Below are 5,955 nucleotides of genomic sequence, written 5' to 3' on the forward strand. Positions count from 1 at the left end.
TATAAACAAGATCACTTGGATGGGCCTTGAGCATATGCTCATGAATCATAGCCCAAGATGGATACCTAACTCCCAATGAAAAATATCCAAAAATGGCAATGTAGTCCCCAGTGAGAGCAATACATTGATCAAAATCATGTCTAATATGACCATGCATTGAGGATAATCAAATGAAAAGACACGACGCAATTGACAAGATCCACCAATATCGAAGAAATAAATGACAAAAAATTAGACAAAGAAACATAATAATTGACTATAAAGTGTAATGATGTTATTAAGTACGGGAAGTACTACCATGTGAGGATGGCATAACCTCTTGCATCAACTCATCTGCAACAATGTCTGCTATAGCTTCCTTTCCTTTTTGAGAAATCCCTTCTCAATTAAAATATTTTAGAATTACCAAGTTTATAAATTCAAGGCAAAAGATGTGGATAAGTTTATGTATCTTTACCTGAAGATGGTACTCGTACTTGTGTAGCCGATCTAGGAGGAAGCCTTGCACTTGCGGCTCCCGATAAACCTGGCAAAGAACTACCTCCAATTGCATCTTTGAGATCTCTCTCACACAAGCTAGAGCATGGCCTTTATCCATGTCCATCGAGCACGGGCAAGCTTCAATCTCCCATGAAGAAAGCTTATGTAAATTCTTTGAATACATACATGAATCAGGCATGTTCAATTCTATCCACTTTCTAGCAAGTAGTGGAATCAAAGGAAGAATCTTTTGCGACACCAAAAAGCTCAAGAATCTTGACAAAAAAGATAATGGATGCATTATACACTTCTATAACTAAATTGTATTTATTTACATTATGCCTTGAGAACAAAAATACCTGTATGCCAATCTTTGTGCAACCATATGCAAATTGTCAAGCTTTTTGAGGGCTTGTTTATCAACATCTTTTGTTCTCATTTCCAAAGATACCTCCAAAGGAAAGAGATGTGGCCTAGCCTCAAGCTTTATCTCCTCAAAGTAGAACATAAGGCTACAATCAGCTGATAATACAATATCTCCACATGTACCCAACATATATGTCACCAACTATGAGGCTCTATCATAGACCCTAGCCAAGAGACCCTCCCTATGAAGCCATCTTGAGTGGACACAAAAACAAATTTAAGAACAATTTAATACTTGATTCAAAGCATTAAGACCTAGTGAAAGGAAAAGTCTCACGTTTTATAAGCAACATCTTCTTTTTTAATGCCCATATGTTGTCCTAGTGAGATTGTCCACCTCTAAAGGAGATAACCATAATAGCCTGTTTTGTATTGGAGCATCCACAATAGCAATCAAGTTAATCTTCTCTAATGTTGCCCAATTTCCAAGACCCCACCGCAATGAAAAGACTTTTTCAAGCCAATCCAAATCCAAGTGTGGATCCACAATGTTAAGAAGCTTACCAAACAAAAGAATATGTTCATCATAAGTGTGTAATTAAAAACCATACTATGAACACAACAAAACTTACAACATAAAAGAATACCTTTCCAATCTTGTAACTATACTTTGTAGTGAAGTCGTGATAGATTTTATCCTCCTCTTTCTTTAAATCCTCTTTAGCCAAGCTTTCACGAGAGAGATGATCAACCCTTATTTTATATTCCTTGGTCGTGTGCACTTCCAAAAGCTTAAGGAATTAACAATCATTGAAAAATTGTATCTATTGAATATAAGAGAGAGAAAAATTTATACTCACATCATACACAAGACGTGCAAGCTATTTTTGTGTCAATGGATACCAAGGTTCCTCACCCTTAGAGTAATATTTTGTGACATTTTCTATCAATTTTTTATCTTTCTCTGGTAGGGCTTTCAAGTACACATTAGGATCAGCAACACAAATGTGAATCAAATTCACAATCTCATCCCGAAGATGTGTAGTGACAAGAGAATGGGAATTTATGCTAGTCACACCAAAAAGAAATCATTCAAGATTTCATATTTGTTTAAAAAGAATAAAACTCAAGTTCTCACAAAAGCAACAAAGAGCACTTACAAGTTCATTCTTTGTAGACTACTGAGCAAGGAAATCTCTGGCACTTTGGTAGGATCGATAATATTACAAGAAATATGCAATGCTTATCTTTTGATGTGGAAAAATTTTTTTAATGGATTGAGTCCATTTCGTTGTTCAATAATTTCCCTCCCAAAAAAAAACATGTGACCAACAAAATTTGACAACTTTGAATTATTTTGCAACTCCATTTTGAACTCTTCATTGACCTCATTCCACAATGGATCCCACTCCTTCATAACCTCATCTACATAAGATTTACTGTTCAAATGTATAATAAAAATAAAATCCAAGTAGATTGCAAAGTAAAATTGAAATGTAATTCTCACATGTGACCTTTTCTTCTTCTTTATGATATGTCAACAAGGAAACAATGAAGGACCCCTTTTCTTGCATTTAACCTTCTTTAGCAAAAGATGACTTCAAACCAATTAAATTGTCTCTTAAACCTCAAACTCTTGCATATGGATGAAGATGACAAAGAGGGATAGTGGGGCACTCAAAGCAGATAAAAAGTCTAGTGGAAGCCAAAATATCTGCACCTTTATGCGTAAATGCATTGGATTCATCTTTTGGCTCAGTAGTAGCTGCAGTAATCTCATCTCTTATCTCTCGAGGAACTATCTTCAAATTACTTTCTTCAACTACTAAGATGGGATTTACCTCATGTAATGAAATTTGTCCCATCTCCGGTAACATCACATCGTCCTCAAGAAAATCCTGATCAGGTTCCCATTTTCGTACCAAACAGATAGTTGATTTGGTTTGTAGAATCATATGCTCCAATTGGCAAGGTTCAAGTACCCTCCTGCTAGAACAACCTCTAGATCTTGGACTGCAACAATGCCATAAGGACACAAAAGAGTTTAGAAATCCAACACTGACATAACTTTTAGTGAGCTCAAGTAATACAAAATTGGCCATGGTCTCCTTTGTGTATTGGACAAAATTTCAAATAGTACATAAGGATCCTCATGATCCACCTCACTTGAGGATTTATAACATTTGGAAAACCAGTTAAAAAAACACTGCAAACAAAAATCCGTTCAATCCTTGCTACTTCCAAAAATTCTCTCTGCACAATTAAACACACCATAAAAAACACAATGAAATAAGGGACCTGTGTTGACGCAGATCCCTTAGGCTACTTTATAGCAAAGCTTCATGGCAAAGCTAAATCCTCAAGTAAGTGCATCCTCACAATGCAATCCTCACAAGTGAGGCAAATGGCAGCAAATGTGCAGGTGGCCCCGGTTGGCACAAGTCTGCACATGTATAAAAACAATCCTACCTAGTAGATGACTTGCAACTAGAAAACATTTCCTTTGCATGTCCCCAATTATATGATGCAGTCCGAAGGGATCTACATTGATGCAGATCTTTCGACTCCATCAATAAGAGACTATGTGCGTGAGAGAGAGAGAGAGAGAGAGAGAGAGAGAGAGAGAGAGAGAGAGAGAGAGAGAGAGAGAGAGAGGGAGGGAGGGAGGGGAGAGGAGAAAGAGAAGTTGAAAATGTGTGTTCCATTCATTTTTTCATACCCCTCAAGTCAAGAGGGTAAAGCATTAAAATTTTAGAAAAATAACTCTATGAACTGTACATCCCTTCACGTGAGAAACATCTGCACTTACTAGCCATGAGAAGAAAAACTTCAAGATTAGCGTTGGCATAGACCTATCACCCTCAGAGACAATGCTCCCAAATTTAAAAATTGACCCTAACTAATGTGCAAGGGGATTTGCATCGACAGAGATCCCTTTGTTATGGAATTGATATCTTATTATTTATTGCAACTGTGTGACAGGTGGAAAAGGCTTGACCGAGCTAAGCTATTGCAAAAGAATATCATATTTTATGTACATTTTAGTATTCAAGTGCTCTTTATGAGCTTTGGCCATTTATGACCAGCCGGCGAGTTTGTTTTTACTTTGACCATTCAAGAATCTATAAATTAAATACGTGCAAGAGGGAAATGGTCACTCTTGCACAGGGGGAGATTGCACCAAGTGTCTGCGTTGCTCTCCTCATCTCTCCTCTCTTCTCTCTCGCCATGCCGGCGTAGCACTCCGCTTTAGGAGGTGCACCTGCACGTGCTCTCTCAATCTCTCTCGCTCTTAGTCTCTCTCTGTTCGTGTATCTTGCGATCATGCGACCACATGATTGTGCCAGGTATGCCGATTAGTCTGTTTTATGCTGTTTATTGTGTTATTTCGTGTATTTTGCAGGGAGCCACGACTTCCGTTTGTGGAAGTGGTATCAGAGCCAATACAAACGCTCTTGGGAAAGCAAAAATCATAATAGCAAAGAGAGTCGTGATGATCATACTGCAAAAGTTAACTCCCTTTCTAATATCATTAACAAGGCGTTGTCCTTAATCTTCCATTCTCTTGTTTTTTTTTTTTTGATAAGTGTGAATACTATGTGACCCCACTAATGGACCCCCTAGATTAAGGGAATCGATTAGCTCTTTTAAAGATTATTTTAGAATTTAATTATACGAAGATTCACGATACGAGGATTAGTGAGAGGAGCACATGCGGAAAATCTTATGCAAGTAGAATAGGTTGCATAAAAAGTATATTGTAAATAATAATAATAGTAGTAGAGATCTATAGAGAGACCTTATTAAACAAAAATAAAAATAATAGGGCTTCTGTCGGCCCCAAACAAGCTGCAGCCCTGTAGGGCCTCTTGATCTTTGTCCATGTGTGGTGGCAGGCCTTTCGGGTGGCTTTCACTGTGCGAGGCAAACTGTGAGCCCCTAAGGAGGGGAGCCGTGCAAAAGAATGGTGGGAGACCTTCGTGGGAAAGTACCATAATAGTATTGACCTTAAAGATAGGACTTCAAGGAGAATTATTGAGAGGGCGTCAGTAGAAGATCAATAGGAGTTGCCTTTGTAGTGCACTTCTATGCCTTCCAAAAACAACGACCAGTAGCGCCAATGACTTCAAGAGACGTTGGCGTCCGTTAAAGCGGTAGGAATAGTGAAAAAGGGGGAGAAAATACATAAACAAATTTATATATATACATATATATATATATATATATATATATATATATATATATAAAACAATTACTCAACGGTTGTCAGCAGTATCACCCGTAAAGAGAGCGTGCAGGTAACGAGCATGCAGACCAATGGCAGTCGTCCTCCTTTACCCCACTTGTCTCTTGAACAACTGGAGCAGACCTCCACCCACAATATGCATGCTATTATTCCAATTTCCAAGCCACTCACCGTTTCTCTCTCGTTCTCCATCACAATTTCATTATAGGCAGTGCATCTGAAACTCACAAGCTCTATCTTGCCTCGACTTCCCTACTTTGCGCCTCCTGTTTTCCCACCAACCTCCCACCTGTTTCGGCATACTGGCAGCACCCACCCTCGCTCAGATGCATAGTGGCAATAACTACTAGTTGCATACACCCACCCGTATTCCCATGCATGGTGACGGCACTCACTCACAACCGTCACCTTTTGCTGGCCATGCAGCTTCACACCTTCACACCCCCCCCTCGCCTTTACTTTGAGGCTCCATTTTCCCCCACAACCACCCACACTCAGAGTGGTAACTCCATCACATGCAAAATCAAACTCTATCTCTCTCTCTCTCTCTCTCTCTCTCTCTCTCTCTCTCTCTCTCTCTCTCTCTCTCTCTCTCTCTCTCTCTCTCTCTCTCTCTCTCTCTCTCTCTCTCTCTCTCTCTCTCTCTCTCTCTCTCTCTCTCTCTCTCTCTCTCTCTCTCTCTCTCTCTCTCTCTCTCTCTCTCTCTCTCTCTCTCTCTCTCTCTCTCTCTCTCTCTGTAGCCGCTCGACCAACCACACATGGAGACTTATACCTCTCTCTCTTTCGTAGTTTCCCAGATGCCCACTCCCTGGCGGCTGTGGAGTGCCAACCCACAAGTACACACAAGTTGTCTCGGGCGGCTT

The 5,955-nt window shown here is 39.5% G+C and overlaps 1 pseudogene; it reads right to left on the reverse strand.

The window, feature by feature from the left end:
• Positions 1-277: 277 nt before the first annotated feature.
• Positions 278-5,472, reverse strand: LOC147441005 (uncharacterized; annotated as a pseudogene).
• Positions 5,473-5,955: the final 483 nt, after the last annotated feature.

Source organism: Adiantum capillus-veneris, chromosome 15, assembly GCF_014529385.1.
Source record: "Adiantum capillus-veneris isolate H3 chromosome 15, ASM1452938v2, whole genome shotgun sequence".
NCBI classification, from domain to species: domain Eukaryota; kingdom Viridiplantae; phylum Streptophyta; class Polypodiopsida; order Polypodiales; family Pteridaceae; genus Adiantum; species Adiantum capillus-veneris.